The sequence below is a fragment of the Lactuca virosa genome, chromosome 2, assembly GCF_052849685.1.
Source record: "Lactuca virosa cultivar CGN04683 chromosome 2, Lactuca_virosa_CGN04683_v6, whole genome shotgun sequence".
Lineage (NCBI taxonomy): Eukaryota > Viridiplantae > Streptophyta > Magnoliopsida > Asterales > Asteraceae > Lactuca > Lactuca virosa.
Window position 1 is genome coordinate 250662061 of NC_136427.1, and position 20979 is coordinate 250683039.

General features: G+C 37.2%; 1 non-coding gene and 1 pseudogene across 1 annotated transcript; one reads left to right on the top strand and one right to left on the bottom strand.

Annotated features, from left to right (window-relative positions):
• Positions 1-10687: 10687 nt before the first annotated feature.
• Positions 10688-11608, top strand: LOC145156919 (fasciclin-like arabinogalactan protein 11 pseudogene; annotated as a pseudogene).
• Positions 11609-18276: 6668 nt separating this feature from the next.
• Positions 18277-18383, bottom strand: LOC145161998 (small nucleolar RNA R71). The gene has a single exon (XR_013738851.1). It is a non-coding gene; the product is annotated as a small nucleolar RNA R71 (small nucleolar RNA).
• Positions 18384-20979: the final 2596 nt, after the last annotated feature.

The following is a 20979-nucleotide window of genomic DNA, read 5'->3' on the forward strand; positions in this document are numbered from 1 at the left end:
TAAATATAAAGTAACTAAACTTTTATTAAATTCCCAATCTTAGTTACTTTAGGAAAAAATGAAAATGGTGCTAATCCATGAAATTACACTTTGCACCTTGTTAAGTCGTTAGTGGAGCGTGTGTGGTTAACCGACACACTAATTTGGGACTGACAGAGTGGGGCAAAGGGTAGCTTGATGTTAATCATAGATCAATGGAGCGTGTGTGGTTAACCGACACATTGATTAGATGATTTGTAACATTGGGTGTACCAAGCTAATTTGCATGGTTATTCACACCTGGTTTGTGATCCTCTGCATCCCAGTCACAAACTTGAAGGGCACAATCGAGATTTATACATGCCATTGAAAAGTTCAATGAATCTCAAAGGATCTAGGAATTTCAATCCAATTAAAACTTAATAATCTATTTCATTTTTCATGGTGGAAATTGGTAAATCGTCATTTACCTACCTTTAAATATTTTACAATTGGATTACGGCATCCCTTTTCGCAATTGTAGAATATTGTGTTGGGTCCTAGCCTTAATATTTCATTTGGGTGTAATATTAAGGATTATCATCTAACCTAAACTTTGTTCTTCTTATTTTCAGATGTCTATCCCAAACAATGCTTCCAACCCAATTCCTTCAAGCTCTTTCTCCCTCATGAACCTATGTAGGAGGATGATTTTCGATGGCTCGAACTTCAATGACTGGATTCGAAACATCAGAATGGCTATTCGCTATGAGGACAAAGAATATGTCCTAGATAAAGAGCTTAAGGAGATTGATGTAACCACTGCTACTCCTGAACAAATCGATGAACACACTACTCATGAGAGGGATGCAACAAAGGTGTCCTGTCTAATGATTGCTACCATGACTGCTGAGCTGCAGAAGTCCTATGAGGACTACTATCCTTTTGAAATTTATCAAGATTTGATGGAAAGATACCATCAAAGTGCTCGGCAGGACAGGTATGAGATCATTGCCTCCATGATCACAACCAAAATGAACGATGGTGAACCCATCACAGCCCACTTTCAAAAGATGCAGAGATTTGTGGACCGCTTGCTTAAATTGAATGTCAATTTTGATGAGGAGTTGGCCATAGATATTATTCTACACTCTTTACCTTCTTGTTATGATCAGTTTCGTATGACCTATCATATGAACAAGGAGGAGGTCACTCTTTGCAAGCTTCAAGGCCTTCTGAGAACTGCAGAAAGCAACTTGAAAGGCAAGTCGGTTGTGTCTACTCCTACTACTACTACTTATGCCCATGTTCTGGCAATTGGACATGGGAAGGGAAAGAAGAGGAAGGATCCTTACAAGAGCCGCAAGGTAAAGTCTCTTGATGGATCCTCTTCCAGTGGGACCAAAGCTGGTTCTGCTAATCCCTCTTCCAATCCAAAGGAAGCAGAGTGCTTCCACTGTCATGAAAAAGGGCATTGGAAACGAAGCTCCCCCAAGTACTTGCAGGACATAAAGGATGGCAAGATCAAGCCCTTTTTTGTAGGTATTTACACTATTCAATCTAATAATTCATCACATGCTAATTCTTGGGTCCTTGATACAGGTTGTGGTATTCATATTTGTTCTGATTTGTAGGGACTAAAAAGAAGTAGGGACGTGGAGCACGAGAAGATAAACTTAATTATGGGAAATAGGAAAGTGTCGCCTGTGACCAAGATTGAAGTTTATTCTTTATTGCTTAGTAATGGTTTAAATTTAGATTTGTATAATTGTTGTTACTCGGCCGATATGGCGAGAAATGTTATTTCCTTTCACAGTTTGTATAAATAAGGTTTTACCGTATTTCTTTTAATAATGAAAATGGTGGTATTTATGCTTATTGTAATGGTGTATTTTATTTTGAAGCATTACCTTGCAATGGTATATATGAAACTGTGATGGTTGTAGATAACTTAGGAAATAATGTGTTGCATATTGATTCTTCCAATGATATGGATAAGGCATACTTGTGGCATTGTCGTCTTAGACATGTCAACAAGAAGCGCATAGCCCAACTCCAAAAGGATGGAGTTTTGGAGTCATTCGACTTGAAGTCGGATGACACTTGCGAATCTTGTTTACTTGGAAAGATGACCAAGTCACCCTTCACTGGTACTTGTAAAAGGGGTGAAGGTCTGTTGGATCTCATACACACTGATGTGTGTGGACCATTCAGAACCGCCACAAGGGATGCTAACCGCTTCTATGTGACTTTTACTGATAATTACAGTAGGTATGGCTATATCTACTTAATCAAGCATAAGTCAGAAAATTTTGAAAAGTTCAAGGAGTTTAAGCAAGAAGCGGAGAATCAATTAGGCAGGAAGATAAAGATGATGCGATCCGATCGAGGAGGAGAGTATCTTAGTATCAAGTTCCTTGACTATCTTAAGGAATGTGGACTTGTTTCACAATTGACGCCACCTAGGACACCACAACTTAATGGTGTGGCTGAGAGTCGCAATAGAACCTTGCTATAGATGGTTCATTCCATGATGAGCCGAGCTTCGTTACCTATCTCATTCTGAGGGTATGCCTTAGAGACTGACGCCCATATCCTTAATCTAGTCCCTACCAAAAAGGTTTCCAAAACACCTCACGAGATGTGGACAGGGAAGGTTCCCTCGTTAGACCACATCAAAGTTTGGGGTTGCGAGGCTTTCGTGTGATGCGAGACTCATGACAAGCTCGAACCAAGGAGTGAGCGATGTTTTTTCATCGGCTACCCACAGAAGTCCTTTGGATATCTCTTCTATAGACCAAATGAAAATGTTGTCTTCGTTGCGAGGAGAGGAGTCTTTCGCGAGAGAGAACTCATATGACAAGGGGACAGTGGGAGGCAAATTGACCTTGAAGAGCTTCAAGAGTCAAGCGGTGAAGGAACCTCAAACACTAGCGCTCAACCTGAGGAGGAAACTCCATTTGAACTAATTGAAGAGTCCTTACCTCTGAGGCGTTCCAATAGAGTTATAAATACACCTGAGTTTTATGGTTTCCATATTACTACTGAAGGTGATACATTTATCAGTGATAGCACACTGGTAAATTTGGTTGAACCTAACAACTACAAGGAAGCCATGGCAGGCCCCGAGTATGCAAAATGGAAAGAGGCTATGGACAACGAGATTCAGTCCATGTATGGCAATCAAGTTTGGAACTTGGTTGACAATGTACCAGGCCGTAAGACAGTCGGGTGCAAATGGATCTTCAAGAAGAAGATCGACATGGATGGGAAATTACACACATATAAAGCGCGACTGTTTGCGAAGGACTTTACTCAAACTACGATAGTTGACTATGATGAGACCTTCTCACCAGTAGCGAAGATTAAATCTATAAGGGTTATGTTGGCCATAGCTGCATTTCATGATTATGAAATATGGCAAATGGATGTCAAAACCGCTTTCCTTAATGGAAAGTCTGCTCAAGATGTTTACATGAGTCAGCCAGAGGGTTTTATCAATACAAAGTACCCTAATAGAGTGTGTAAGCTTGATAAATCCATTTATGGATTGAAACAAGCATCGCGCAGGTGGAATCTTTGTTTTGATGAGAAAGTCAAAGAGTTTGGATTTTCGAGAAGCGAGGATGAGTCCTGTGTATATGTCAAAACTAGTGGGAGTATAGTGAGCTTTCTGGTATTGTATGTAGATGACATACTACTCTCAGGAAACGACATCCCAACCTTGCAGGAGGTTAAGTCCTGGCTTGCGAAGTGTTTTGCTATAAAGGACCTTGGAGAAGCTGCTTACATCCTAGGGATAAGGATATTGAGAAACAAGAGTAAAAGACTAATAAGACTTAGTTAAACTACCTACTTGGACAAGGTGTTGAAACGCTTCAGCATGGAGGAGTCCAAGAAAGGTGACTTACCTATCCAAAGCAATACCAAACTGAGTAAGACTCAGAGTCTGAGTACAGAGGCTGAGATAGCAGAAATGAGTCGAATACCATATGCTTCCGTAGTTGGCTCGATCATGTATGCTATGACTTGTACTCGCCCTGATGTGGCATTTTCTTTGAACATGGTCAGTAGATATCAAGGGAATCCTGGTAAGGCTCATTGGACTGCAGTTAAGAACATTCTTAAGTACCTGCGGAGGACTAAGGACTGGGTCCTTACCCTCGGTGGGAGTGATGACTTGAGAATGACAGGGTATAGCGACGCCAGCTTTCAAACCGACAGAGATAATTTCCGCTCTCAGTCGGGCTGGGTGTTTACCCTGAATGGGGGAGTAGTGACATGGAAAAGTTCCAAGCAGGAGATTGTAGCTGATTCAACGTGCGAATCAGAGTACATAGCAGCAAGCGAAGCATCGAAGGAGGCGATATGGTTGAAAAACTTCATTGGAGACCTTGGAGTCATTCCATCCATAACGGAGCCTATGGAGATTTTATGCGATAATGAAGGGGCGGTTGCCTTAACCGAGGAACCGAGAGATCATGGTAGATCCATGCATATCGACAGAAAGTACCACTTCATAAGACATCAAGTAAAAGAAGGACATCTCGTGGTAAATAGGATATCGTCATAAGACAACCCAACAGATCCCCTTACAAAAGGACTGACTAGGGTTAAGCACTTGCAGCATGCAAGGGGCATTGGGCTAACGGACAATATTAGTTTTAGCGGTTAGATAAATAGAAACTTGTAATAGCTAAATTGTAATTGACATTTGATGATTAAATAAAAGGAGTTTTATTTTTAAGTAAAGTTACCTTCTTCTGCCAATTATTTACTATTGTTTCACTTTGCATGTTTTGACTTCCAAAATAATAAAATTATTCAAAACATCCACAGTCGATCATACGTTGGAAGTAAGTATGAAAGAAGACTGTCATGAGTTGGCTTGTAGATTGTCTAAGGTGTTAGATATATCAAAAGTTTGCTACACCATTCATGAGTGCTCCTAAAATAAGATTTGAGTATTGGATTCAATCCGCGCTCACCTGAATTACTTCATGGAATTTATCACGAGTAATTGTGAGACAATAATATCATATAATCTTCAAACCAAGATATATGAGTTGTTGACTACGAGTTGATTGTGCATTGATGGCATGAAAACGCATCAGTAACTTGTTGTTATAAAACGTGTCGTTGTGCATGATTTGATGAGTAGTTAGTACAAGCATATAATGTCGAAGTTTATCTGTTCCTTTTATCCTAAGAGGATTAAAAGCGAGATATTGGGCCCCTCGATGATTCTGTTTTGACTATGTGCCAGGCCCGGTCAGAACTAAATTGATGTGTTCAGTTATGTTCTATGTCAGACGAATCGGAAATCGGGAAACAAATTGCAGGACAATAAGTATGACTATGTTCCATGTATTTGTGTACATAGATATCTTGAGAACAGAGGAGTATATGATCCCTTATCTGAAGGACACATCACTGACTAGGTCAGAGTTCGACAGCGGCTTTTGAAAGCTTACGATTTTTAAGTCGGATCCTGAAGTCACATTGGCAGCTATAGTTATTAGACTTATCCAAGTGGGAGACTGTTGGATTTGGTGTCTAAGCCCATAACTATAACTGGGATGTACTTGACCCGATTGTAGCATGGTCCTTTTGGGTTGCCTTCATCAGTGCAATTTGATAGGATGGACTTTTGAGAATAAAGTTATTTGTGATTTATTAATATATTATAAGTATAATATATTGAGAAATAATATTATTTAATTAGTATTGATCAAGAATTAATTTGGAATTAATTTTGTGATCAAAAGAGACTAATTAAATATATGAGGATTGATTGTGTAAATCAATGATTCTAATAGTGTGGGCTAATGATCCATGATTATTTTGGATGAGCTAAACCAATGAGATAATCCATGGATAGTCCATGGAGGTTAACCCATGGATCCTAAGTAATATGAAAGTTCATTAGGGTTTACAAAGTGTAACCCTAGCATTTGCCACACTATAAATAGACCCCCCTAGAGCCAAAATCGGCGGCCACAACATTCTTGGAGAGTGATATTGATTTTGTGCAAGTAACTTATTCTCTTAAGCCTCCTCTTGCATATTGGTGTTTGTGAACCATCTGAGACATCACACTTGGGGTGCTCAAGCTTTGAAAGGTCAAGAACAACAAGTCCTTCTAAAAGGTAAGTCATCTAACTAGTTGTATTGTTCATTTGACAATTTGTATGCTAGTTAGGGAGAATGCTTTGGAAAATTGAAAATATGCATGTATAATTAGAGAAAACATAGATCCAAAGCATTTAGGGTTGCATGTGCACCATAGGAGTGTTATAGTGCTCAAAACCCAACAAACCCAACCGCCGGTTGTTGGGTCGCTCAGAGTCATCGTGCTAAATAATTTGGAAGGGAAGTGGGCTAATCTGGGTTACCGAGCCAAGCCCATGGAGGCTGAACAGTGCTGGTATGGTGAGAAGCTTGCGGACTGGCATGCTACTGGATGTAGGCTTGTTGAGGTCGTTGTCCAAGAAGCCCAGGAGATGAAGAGTAATTGGGCCTTCCCCATGAAGTATTAGGCTGCTCCTGGTTTGAAGTCCACGATGTGGTCTGATAAGTGGGTATCGATGGCCACTGTGACTTCGTAGGCGTGTTCGGCGGTGGTAGGAAGACCCGACCATAACGCTGCTGGGTGTGTGGGTTTCCGGCGGGGTTGCTGTTCTGACCGGTGGCTGATGGCGGTGGCCCATGACGACGGTAGTTGTTTCCCCCATGAGAATTTCGCCGAGAATTGTTGCCTCCACCCCGACTTGAGGAGCCGATATTGGAGTTGACATTGAGGAGTTGTGGAGAAGATGGATGGCTGTCATACGATGGTGACGGGAGTCGATTGGTAGAAGCCTCTTCTCCTCAACCTGTAACATGGAGCGAGCCTCATCAAGAGTAGGCAGCGGTTTGGTGAAGCTGATGAACCCAGTGGTGGAGTCAAACTTGCTAGAGAGACCATTAGTAGTGTGTATAACAACATGCTTTTCTTTGACCTTTTCGCCAATTCCCTCCAGTAAGCCTATAATCTTTTTAATTTTATTAAAGTAGTCATGGATAGAAAGATCCCCTTGTGAGATGGTACTTCACTTTCTAACTGTATGGCTGTAGAATCTTTGTTTTGTCGGAATAAAGCTTCAATGTTGAGAAAGATGCGACGGGTAGTGGCTTGGACGGTGTAGACAGTCGTGATTAATGATTGATTAATAGACCCAAACAACCAAAGTTCTTTGGAATGTTTAAAAAGTCTCTGGTACCATGTTGAGACGTATGATTCTCATTGCCCCATGAAACATAATACATCGAGATATATACACAAGACAAGACTGCCAAGGCTAAATGGGCCAAGACCTAACACTATACAAGATACATGGGCTCTATATTAAAACATGTACATAAAACAATACACAACATGCTAACACTTTATACTAATCATCATACTATATTATAAATGAAGCATTTTTCCTTTCACCACATTCATTTGAAACTCCCATATATTTTTCCTTTCACCACATTCATTTGAAACTCCCATGACTTTTCAATTTCATTCTAATAATTATTATAAGTTGGTTAATAAGGTTAAATAAATATCAAACCTAAATTGTAATCACATATAAACTAAATTTCAATATTAAAATAATATATTTACTTCTACTTATTAAGTGATTTTTTTTAACTTTTAACATATTATACTTAATTTATTAGTTTTAATATATTGTTGGATGTAAACCATTATCATTTTAAATATATAATTTTGGAACAATTTGTATAAAATACTTAAAGTATTAATTGGAATATAATATTACAGGCTCAACTTAAATATAAATTTTAGTTTAACTTAAACAACTCAAAGAATATTTTGTAAATAGTTAAAAGTGATTAATTGTAGTCTTTTTATAATAATGATTATAAGTTGGTTAATAAGGTTAAATAAATATCAAACCTAAAGTGTGATCATAAATATACTAAATTTCAATTTTAAAATAATATCTTTACTTCTACTTATAAAGTTATGTCTTTAACTTTTAACATATTATACATAATTTATTAAATTTAATATGTTGTTGTATGTAAACCATTATCAATTTAAAGCTACAACTTTTGAATGGTTTGGACAAAATACTTAAATTGTTATTTTAAATATAACATTACAATGTCAACTTAAATATAAATTTCAGTTCCACTTAAAAAACGAAAGAATATTTTGTAAATAGTTAAAAGTGATATATTTTAGTGATAAATGCAAAAAAACTAAATTGTAATATCAATTTAACTAAAATATTTCCTAAACATATTTTTATAATCGTTAAAAGTTTTCAAATAAGTAGCTTAAAGTAACTTACAATAACAATAGTTAAAAATAACTATATATAAATGATTATATTGTTACCTTTGAAATCAAAAAACAATGTTTGATGTTTTAAATGATTATAATGATAAAAAGTAAAACATTAAGCAAATAAATTTTAAAAAACTAATTAACAATAACAACTATAAATAATATTAAACCATATATTATATTTAATTTTATTCATGTATAACTCACGGGTAGAAGTTATTCAAACGGTTGAGATTATGCAGTTATAATAGATGTATATATTATCATATAATTCAAAATAATCAATACATTATATCAATTTAGTATACGAATTATTATATTAAATTTAACAACAACGTTATTGCTATATTAAATAAAACATATATTTGTAAAGACTTCAACTATATAAGTGTTTCTGCGCAACGCGCGAGCATTCCCCTAGTATACTTATAAAGGAAGCATTTTTCCATTCACCACATTCATTTGAAACTCTCATGCATTTTTCCTTTCACCACATTCATTTGAAACTACCATGACTTTTCAATTTTTTTCTAATAATGATTATAAGTTGGTTAATAAGGTTAAATAAATATCAAAGCTAAAGTGTAATCATATATAAATTTTTTTTTAATATTAAAAGAATATTTATACTTCTACTTATAAAGCTATGTTTTTTAACTTTTAACATATTATATATAATTATTAGTTTTAATATATTGTTGAATGTAAACCATTATCATATTAAAGTCACAACTTTTGAACAATTTGTATAAAATATTTAAATTATTAATTTAAATATAACATTACAGAGTCAACTTAAATTTAAATTTTAGTTTAACTTAAACAACCCAAAGAATATTTTGTAAATAGTTAAAAGTGATAAATTGTAGTGTCGTTCTAATAATGATTATAAGTTGGTTAATAAGGTTAAATAAATATCAAAACTAAAGTGTAATCATAAATAAACTAAATTTCAATATTAAAATAATATATTTACTTCTACTTATAAAGTTATATCTTTAACTTTTAACATATCATACTTAATTTATTAGATTTAATATGTTGTTGTATGTAAACCATTATCAGCTTAAAGCTACAACTTTTGAACAATTTTGACAAAATACTTAAATTGTTAATTTAAATATAACATTACAATGTCAACTTAAATATAAATTTCAGTTCCACATAAAAAACTCAAAGAATATTTTGTGAATAGTTAAAATTGATAAATTGTAATGCTAAATGCAAAAACTAAATTGTAATCTCAATTTAACTAAAATATTTCTTAAAGATATTTTTATAATCGTTAAAAGTTTGCAAATAAGTAGCTTAAAATAACTTACAATAACAATAGTTAAAATAACTCTATATAAATGATTATATTGTTACCTTTAAAATTAAAAAAACAATGTTTGATGTTTTAAATAATTATAATGATAGAAATTAAAACGTTAAGCAAATAAATTTTAAAAAATTAATTAACAATAACAACAACTATAAATAGCATTAAACCATATATTATATTTAATTTTATTTATGAGTAACTCGCCGGTAGAAGTTATTCAAACGATTCAGATTATGCAGTTATAATAGATGTATATATATTGTCATATAATTCAAAATAATCAATATATTATATCAATTTAGTATACGAGTTATTATATCAAATTTAACAACAACATTATTGTTGTATTAAAAAAACATATATTTGTAATGATTTCAATTATATAGGTGTTTTTGCACAACGCGCGAGTATTTGTCTAGTGCTATTTAAAACAAGTCGTGTAGCCAAGCTTCCTAAGTTTTACAATTGCTAAGATTGGGGATCATTAATCATATTGCACTCATGATCGAGTCATGCAAGTAATGCGTATAAAACCAAAGGAAAACTTTATCGGACTTTGATATTAATCATATTGTGTAGTAAAATATAGCATACATAATAATAGAAAACAATAGATGTAGTATAGCTTTAAAAGATAATAGAGTGTACATGCCTACATTGAAGACGAGTACATGTTATAGACAAGTACATGTTATATATACGACATACCAAAACATACAAATCAAAGTAAAATTTTACATTGAGGTTGGAATTACTTTGATTAACCAAGTAATTTTTCTACACCCTTATTTTTAAAATATTTTTTAAATTTATCGTATTAAATCCAAAATATAGCTATTATAATTAATATTAATATTATAAAAAATTATATTTGAAATTACAATTGAACTAAAATTGCAACTTATTACCAAACTTAAAAGTTTTAAACATCTCCAGCTAGAAATAGCCCCATCTCACCCAACAATTACTCCACCCCCACCCCCACCCTCCACCCTACCCTACTCCTCACCATATATAAAAAATCATCGCTTATTCCATTATATGTCACTCCTTAACTCTAATCATTCATTTCTTCCAAAAAGTGAAACAAAATGACATCGCATTTTCACTCCTTCCAGTTCTTGCTACTAATCAGTATCACCCTTCTATGCACCACCATCACCACCACCATAGCTCAGTCAGCACCACCTCCCGGACCACCAGGTCCGACTAACATCACCAAAATCTTGGAAAAAGCCAGCCAATTCACCACCCTAATCCGTCTTTTTGCCATAACAAAGGTAGGTGACCAAATCAACACCCAACTCAACAACTCCAAACAGGGCATGACTGTATTCGCACCCACGGACAACGCCTTCTCCAGCCTCAGCGTCGGCACTCTCAACTCTCTTTCCGATCAACAAAAGGACGAATTGGTTCAGTTCCATGTCATTCCCACATTCATCTCCACCTCACAGTTCCAAACCCTTAGCAATCCGTTGAGGACACAGGCCGGAGATAGTACCAGTTATAACTTTCCGTTAAATATTACAACTTCCGGCAACCAGGTGAATCTAACCACTGGCATTGTTAATGCCACGGTGGCGAATGCAATTTACACGGACGGTTCACTTGCTGTGTATCAAGTGGACAAGGTGCTTTTGCCCATGAGCTTGTTTGGTCCGCAACCTCCTGCAGCCGCTCCAGCACCTGAACCATTGAAGGATAAGAAAAAGAAATCCGGGGACGAGGATACTACGGCAACCAGCGACGGTAAGGCTAGTGCCAACTCCGTCGGGAGAATAGGTTTACGTCGGGACTTGCATGGCTTGACTGGGGGAGCGATTGCTATCATCATAATGTTTTATTTGTAACAGATGGTCTAGATTATGCCACATCCGATTGTGGACGGTGAATCCATTCCTTTTGCATGATGTTTTTTTTGGGTGATTGTGATTAAGAGGGCAGTGTTATGACGATGTATCTATCTTCTATTTCGAGACCGGGTTATATTTGTTGAAATATATACTACTAAGATTGAAATAAATTTTCGGTTTTTAAAATTTATAAAAAGTTTATGTATGATCAGGGTTCTAAAAGACGCGAGGTGTGACATGACAGTAAAGCCAAACTTCAAGCTGTACGAGCCAAAGAAAACAATTACGTTTTTTAAAGACGTGATGTAAGACAACGATTTTATATTAATTTATAATTATATTACCACATAAATATAAATTTTTATATCAAACATAACCGCTTTTTAGAAGTGCTACATCAACTAATGACAAAAAACTAACAAAAAACCAAGGTTCTAGATAACGTTAGGCGTGTCTTGACGACAATGGATAAGTGGAACTCTCTGATTAGTCCCACGTTTGCCGGGGTGTAATTCCTTGGAGGAGAGGTTAAGGTGCGGTTCAGCACCTTAACCGCCACATCAGTGATCTTCGCGGTGGTGAGGCCCGACCTTGGCCTCAAACTGGGTCCTACTGGGTTATGACCAGGCCAAGCTCGGCCTTAGTTTGACTTTTCCTTTTTTGACGTCCCCCCTGAGGGATACGTTAACACACACACACACACACACACACACACACACATATATATATATATATATATATATATATATATATATATATATATATATATATATATATATATATATATATATATATATATATAGGTTCTATGGAAAACAAAAAACCCTAAAAAAAACCATAAAAATCATAAAAATGTTTAAAAAAATACTTAGAGATCACAAATCTTTTTTTTGACTTTATATTCTTTAAAATCGCAACTTTTTATATAATTTCGTGGAAAATGTTTTTGAAAAAAAACCAAAAAAATAAAAATAATAAATAAATAAATAAATAAAATAAAAAATAAAAAAATTGATTTTTTATTCCAACGGATTTATAAAAAAAGTTGCGATTTTTAAGAATATAAAGTAAAAAAAAAAGATTTGTGATCTCTAAGTATTTTTTTATGCATTTTTATGATTTTTAGGGTTTTTTTGTTTTCCATATAACCCTTCCCTATATATATATATATATATATATATATATATATATATATATATATATATATATATATATATATATATATATATATATATAAATTTGACGTAATTAAAACAAGATTAACAAAATTAAACTAAAACCTTAAGAAAGAAGAAGAAACATTTGGAGAGAATTTGATCACGTATAAAATGTATTCAAATTTATGTATCACATTCTTTACAATAGATGGATATTTATATTGATTTTATCAAGAACATTAAACTGAGTTTGAAAAGTGTAACATCCCATTTATTAATAAATAAATAGATAAAGATTAATAAATGAATAGTAGCCCTAAAATCCATAATATTTATCGGGGTGTTGGTTTCGGGGAGTCAAATGACATGATTTGGAGTTTCGGGGGTTAAAGTGTGATTTCGGGACTTATTTTGTAAAGATTTTAAGTAGTCAGGGGGTATTTGGTATCATTTGGACTTAATATGAAAGGATTTATGGAAGCAGGGGTTAAAGAGTAACTTTTGGACGTAAGTTGAAAAGATTTTGTAGAGGAGGGGCCATTTGGAAGCATTCAGACTTAAGTTGAAAGAAAAGAGAGAAGGAGGGACCATTTCTGTCATTATGGGTTGAAGTTTATATGAGTTGGGTATATAACCCGTCACCACCCATGTAACCCTAACCCTAAACGGATGCTTCAGCCGCCACTTCCTACCTCCCTTCACACCAGCCGCCACCCCTTTTTCCTCCGATCTCCGGCGCCGCTACCCCCTTTCTGTCGAGTCGCAAACCACCGATGTGGAGGTCCCAAGCCACCGAAGCCAACCACCTCACGATCATCCTACTGTAGGGAAGGGAGGTTGCGGTTGTCACTGCCGCCACTGTGCCGTTGCTGTTGAGGACGAAGCTGCCGACGAGGACCACCGGGTTATATCCGCTTTCACCGTACCTGCTGTGGCTGAGGACGAAAACCACCGTTAGGGCGTCGTTTAAGTCGGGATGTCGTTGTTCGTGTCGTCGTTGTTGTTGCCGACCGACCGCCGTTGTTTCCCGCCTTCTTGTGTCACCACCGCCGCCGTACGCCACCAGGTGGGTAGCTGGGTTTATTTCGCAAATAGAAGAGTGTGTGTGTGTGGTTACTTGGCCAGAAATCACAAGAGAGCCACCACCACCACCACCACCGTGAGGTGGTGGCTAGCACCTCCGACCACCGCCTACCGCCACAAGGTGGCTATGTTTGTGTTTTATTATGTGTGTTTATTTTGGATATTTGTTGTATAGTTGTATCATTGTATCGTGGCCGGAATAATCAAAGAAAACAACTCGTCACCGTCGTAAGGTGGTGGTTGCCACCTCACGCCGCCATTTTGGCGCCACCAGCTGCCACCTTGGGTGGTTGTGTGCTTTTGTGTGTGTGATTGTTATTTTCGGATGCTTGGATATTTTTTTTAGCCAAAAATCATAACCACCACCACGAGGTGGTGGCCGCCGCCGTGAGCCGCCGTTGACCACCACTACCCGAGGTGGTAGTGGGTGGTGCCCGACTTATTTAACTCTAATTGACCTAATGAAGCCCTAATTGACCTACAAACCTAACCATTTGACTAATGGACACGTGATTGGGTTGGAAACCCTAATTAGGGTTTAGAAAACCCTAATTTTGGGATTTGTTAATTTGGAATTGTCGGGATCCGCAAGTTTGGACCATTGGATTGGAATCATGAATTAATCCCAACCCAGTTGTATGTTTGATCTAGTAGATTGATGGACTTAATGGATTAAGTCCTTAATGGGTTAAGTAAGAAACACTTAACCCTAATCATCATTTTATGTGAAAACCCTAATTTTGCTTGGGCCTTGAGTTGGGCCTTTCTATTGGGCTTTGGTGATTGGGCTATTGATGGGATATCCAAGAACAAGTAAATGGACTAAAATATTTGGACGAGATTTAGGGTAAGGCCCATGTGAAGGACTTGGGCCCAATTTGGAAAATTAGGCCATAGATGGGCCATAATTGGGCCTTTATGATTATAAGATATTGAACCATTGGAATGCCAAGTGTTCTGACCAGAATAGATGGTTGGGCCTTAAGCTAAGGCCCATGCGAAGGGTTGGGCCCAATTTGGAAAATTGGGCCATATGTTGGGCCTTGGTCCATTGGTTGACTATTGGGCCTTTGGAGTGTGAGTTGGACCTTGGGCTTGGAATCTAATTATTAATTGGGTGTTGTTTGATGTTGATAGTTCGGGAACCTGTCATCCAGCAGTTAGGGTTTTTCCTGCGGGACTTTAGCAGTGTGAGGTGAGTTCTCCTCACTATATCGACAGGGTCTAAGGCACCAAGGCCGGCCCTTTGGATTGTTATCCTGGTTATAGTATGTTGTTATGTTGTTATGATCTGTATGATCTGTGCTTGTCTGTTGATTGATTATGTGTTATGAGTATGTCGACATATGTATGTGTATGTTTGGGTTGAGGCCGTCCTGCTTTGTGCCGAAAGCCTACAGACCCAGGGCGGCCCGGATAGACTGAAGGCCCTGCAAGGCGGACCAGTCAGGCTGAGGGCCCGACGAGCGGTCCAGATAGGCTGAAGGACCTACGAGGCGGTCCAGACGTGCCGAAGGCTCGGGAGCGGTCCAGATAGGTGATAAGTCTATTTATGAATGTGTTAAATTGTTATAAATTGGTTGAATTGATGTATAATTCTTCAAGAATGGCACTAATTTGATGATTTTTTGAACTTCATATGAAGGTCAATATATCATACTAAAGTGGGCGGAACCTGCAAGTAAAACGAATTGCTAAAGGAATGAAGAAACGTTGCTGGGAAAATAGACCATCCTTTAATGTTTCGGTCATATCTGAAGTTCTGGATTTCTGATTGACATGAGTAAAGAAGTTCTGGAAACTAGACAAGAATTGCTACAACTTTCCTGTTTTGCATTTATGTTAGTTATGTGGTTTTGACCACCAAAACTTGCACGGAAGGTGAAGGACGCTTCCTGGCGTCTAAGACGTCCCCTAGGACGTCCAAGTCAAACGGTCAGCGTCTGGGCGACTTTTGGAGCGGAGAAGAAGGCGTCTTAAATGGCATCTAAGACGTCTTCTAGGACGTCCTGGCATTTTAGGGGTGTCCCATGTTGGAACGGCGTGGGAAAGTTTAGGAATCAAGGAAGGACGTCCTAGAACGCGTCTAAGACGTCCCCTAAGACGTCTAGCGTTTTTGGCCAATTTTTAGTGTATTTCAAGGACGTCAGAAGGCATGCAAAGATGTACAAAGAACGCCTAGGCGTTATACACGACGTCTAAGACGTCTCCTGGGACGTCCAACGTCCCACATCGCCCAGTTTCATTATTTTCTGCCAAATAATATAAATAGGGACTTATGCATTCGTTTTTAGGGTTCCCACCTCCGATTTTCAGAGTTTTTCCTGCGTTTTTGAGGCTTCTAAAACCCTTGAAAACATTTGGAAACACAAATCCATTCCATTTTAATCCGGATTCAAGGCAAGATTCGATTCAATTCATCATCAAGCAACATTTGAAGATAATTCAACCGGTGATTCTCATCAATTCTAGTAATTTTCAGAAACGATTACTTCTTCCCAAGGTTTATTTGTTTCGTACTTTGATAATCATTAGGCTACATTTGTTTGATGATTCTAAGTTTGATTATGAATTCTATTATGCATTTCATTTATTTCATCCAAGTTAGTGTTTTTATGAACTCAATGGAAGGCTAAATCATTAGGGTTACTTCCGGGGATGTTTAGGACTTTTGGATGAACACACTTGATTATTACTTGATTCTAGTTAATCTCAATTGTTATTTTATGTTTAATATGATAATCTTTTGGTAATAATAATTGAAATTAGGTTGTATGAATTGTTTGATGTCATAATTAAGATAGTCTATTGTCAATTCATCATTTGTTCCAAGTTCAATTAGTTTAAAAATAAAGACAAGTGATTGAATCAACATATATTATTTCAACTTATGATATTGAATCTTAATATGGTAAGAGGTAGTTGGAAGACATTTTATTGCTAGTTCACTAATTGTTCCTAATCCATTTAGACATAAAGGAGTAAGACAACTAGTTGAATGAACATCTAGTGTGCCTAAAGCTATGTGTTACAAGTTAATAAACCTCAATTGCATCTAAGTAATTGAATTAGGATTCTAGGGAAGAAAGTGTGTGAACCTAAACTGTCCATAACTGAACCGGGAGTACTCTAGTTTTCTCATTGATATTTTTGTTTTAATTAATAAATTTCCACGCTTTTTATTTGATCATTACTTTAATATTTTTCGTGACAATTGCCAATAATATATTTTTGTTGACTATTTTCACACAAAGTTTGACCACAAACTCCTCGTGGATTTGACCCGACTTACCCTATCTACTTAAGTTAGTTGGTTTATTTTTGATTGAGACAACGACATTGATCAAAATTTGGCGCTGTTGCAGGGGAGATTGTGCGCTTGAATTATTGTGTTTAAGTAGTCATAGTCTTTTATTTTCAATTTTAATTCTTGTTTTCAGTTCACGTTTGTTTTATTTGTGTTGTGCAGGCACACCAGTGCATGCATACAAGACATAGTGGACGCTCTTCACAGCTTGCATTTGATCTGGAAATCGAACGAACAGCTCGCTCAAATCGGGTCGCCAGAAGGAACATGAACACTATGAGTGTGGATAATGTTGTCGTGGAAGATGTGGTCGAGGGGCATGAGGATGCAGTCAACAATCCTCCACCACTAGTTCCACCACCAGCTCCTCAATTCCCAAACAACAACAATGGGAACAACAACAATGCCGGTGCACCAATCATCCAGCCAATACAACCGCAACCGAACAGAAACAACCGTGGCCAAAATAGTGGAAACGGGGGAAACTGGGCACAAAATATGGGAGGCAATGTAGGAAACCACAACGATGGAAATGTTAGAAATCAGAACCAAAATCCTAGAAATGTTGGTCCTCAATTCGGTAATGGTGGTAACGAGAATGACTGGGATTTTGATGATGGAAGTGACAATGGAATTGGTTGGAATCAGAACCACAACGGTGGTAATAGGCGGAATCAAGGAAATCGTGGTGGAAACGGGAACTACAACAATAACTAGAACAACCATAGTTTCCCCAATGGTGGCAACAATGACTACAACGATGGGTTCGGAAATCAAGGCTTTGGGAATCAATACCGAATGAATCCAAATGGTGGATTCAACAATGCAAATGGAGGATACTACAACGAAGGCAACCAATTCCCTCATCTTTACTTTCCGCAGCCTAATAGAAAATCCTTGGCGTCTCATTTTCAGCCGGGAGAGTATGATGATGCTTCACCTATACTCTTCGCGGAAGTAAATGAGCATCATGTGGAAGTAAGACCACAACTAATTAGTGTCTTACCTGTCTTTAGAGGCCATAAAACTGACGATCCATACAATCTCCTCTATGAGTTCCTTGCAATTGCTAACGCGAATACTCCGCGAGGAACTAATAGAGATACCTTTAGACTTCACTTATTTCCGTTCACTTTAAAAGAAAAAGCAAAGTATTGGTTCACTTCTCTTACCCCCATAGTATTACTACTTGGGAGCAATTAAAAACTAAATTTCTGCAAGAGTTCTACCCTGCTAGTAAAACAACAGAATTAAGAAAAGCGATACAAGATTTTGCACAAAAACCCAATGAAGAATTTCATGATGCATTTGAACGCCTCAAGGAATTGTTGCGTTCATGTCCCCATCATGAATTTCCCCATTGGCAACTTGTACGTTTCTTTTATGATGGAGTCGACACTGCCAATCAAACCATGATTAACGCCTCGTCTGGCGGCACTATTATGATGCAATATAGTGAAGACGCTTGGCGATTCTTGGAGTAGTTGAGTCATGGTTCAAAAACCAATTACTCAGCTAAGAAACGAGACACCCCAGTTTCATCTGCTGCTTCAGTTGGACTAGACAAAAACTAGAAAAATGAAGTCAAATCTGATATTAATTCTTTAAATAAAAAATTTGACTTACTACTCTCTAGTCTAGGCAAAGAAAAAGGTGTGTTTTGTCGCAGGGACAGAAGATACATGTAAGCTGTGGAGATTCAGGACACATTGCAGATGAGTGCATGAGAAGTAAAGAGGAAATTAATCAAGTGCACGGCTATGGTCAATTCCAAAATAGTCCACGATCATTCAGTCGGAACTACAACCAAGGCGGGAACTACAACAACAATGGGAATTTCAACAACAACCGTCAAGGGAATTACCAAAACCAAAATCAGCCAAAACAGTTCCAACAGTCCAACTTTAACCAAGGTGGAACATAAAAGAAGGAGGAAACTGATGGCAACAAGTTCGACAAAATCATGGAGTTCATAACCCAAACATATTAGAAAGCCTACACTAACTCCAAGTCCATAGCTGCTATCGAGAAGCAAATTGCTCAACTAGCGTAGCAAATTGGGAAAAGAGAAGATGGTAAGTTTCCAAGCGCCACAACAGTCAACCCATCTCACACCCAAAGACCAGGAAAAGAGCATCAAGTGAACGAGATAATCACCTTGCATAGTGGGAAAAAGGTTGAAAACAAAGTAAGTGCTCCTACATTAGATAATGACAGTGACACTGAAGTCATCTTTGATGAAAAAGAAGAGTTTGAGAAAGGTTTCAAATTTGAAAAACAAAAAGTAGTTAAGGGTAAAGATGACTCTAAAGTTGGGGAGCATGGTGTGGAGGTTAATACCGCACCATACCCTTCGGCTTTAGAGAAACTAGCATCCTTCCATTTTGGGAAGCGAGGGCCGAAAATGGAAGACATGTGGGATCTATTTAGTCAAGTTAAAATAAATATCCCGTTAGTCAAACTTATTAAGGAGGTACCTTCTTATGCTAAATTTTTGAAGGATTTGTGTGTTCAAAAACGCAAACTCCAAGCACACCTCCCTAAAAAGATTGATTTAACCGAGCATGCGAGTTTCATAATATGAAATAAACTTCCACCCAAGCTTAAAGATCCCGGAGCACCTTTAATTTCTGTTACCTTAGGTAACATTAATATCAAAAAGTCGCTCCTTGATCTTGGAGCTAGTGTTAATATAATCTCGGGAAATCTTTTTGATCAACATGACTTAGGCACTTTGGAACAAACTAATATTATTTTACGATTTGCCGATAAGTTAACAAAAATTCCCCGGGGTATATTATCTGATGTCATCATTAAATTGGAAGATTTCTATTACCCGGTTGATTTTCTTGTGCTTGACACCGAGAGCACCTATAAACAAAGTCAACCTTCTATTATTTTGGGTCGCCCGTTTTTGGAAACAATAAATGCACAGATTAATGGTAGAACATGTGCCATGTATATCTCTTTTGGAAATAGGAAACTTAGAATTAATGTGTTTAATACGTTTCCTAACTCACCATCAGATTATGAATGTTATCGGGTGGTGTGGTTGATGACTTAGTGCATCAATTCACTCCCAAAATCTTACACCTCGATCCGTTGGAGCTTTTTCTTTCTAATGATAGGGACTAAGTTTTAGACTTGGATGACATCAAGATGGTTGAGGAGGAATTTGAAAATGCTATTGAGCAAGAGAGGCCACCATGGAGTTATCAAGTTGAAAAATTGCCAACAAGTTTTTCGAACCCACTTAAGCCATCTTTGGAGGAGCCACCCACTCTTGAAATTAAAACTTTTCCTTTTCATCTTAAATACTCTTTTTTAGGATCCAACGAGAACTTACCAAGTATTATATCTTCTAATTTGACAGGTCCACAGGAGGAAGCATTACTGAAGGTGCTTTCCAAGTACAAGGGAGTAATTGGATGGACCATAGCAGACTTGAAGGGAATTACTCCAGCCACATGTATGCATCGAATCATCACTGAAGCTGGAGCAAAGCCATCCCGAGATGCACAACGAAGGCTGAATCTGAATCTGTGAGAATTTGTTAAAAAGGAAGTGTTGAAATGGCTTGATGCTGACATTATCTACCTGATATTTGATAGTGATTGGGTGAGCCCGGCACAGACAGTGCCAAAGAAGTCGTGCATTACAGTGGTAGATACAGAAGACGGAGAGAAGATCTCAACAAGACCGGTCACCGGATAGAGAGTTTTCATCGACTATCGCAAACTCAATGCTGCAACATCAAAGGATCATTTCCCTCTCCCTTTTATCGATCATATTATTGAAAAATTGTCTGGGAAAAAGTTTTATTGTTTTTGGATGGATACTCGGGTTATAATCAAATTGCCATCCACCCCGAGGATCAATCCAAAACCACATTCACGTGTCCCTATGGCACCTTTGCTTTCCGAAGGATGCCATTCGGCTTGTGTAATCCC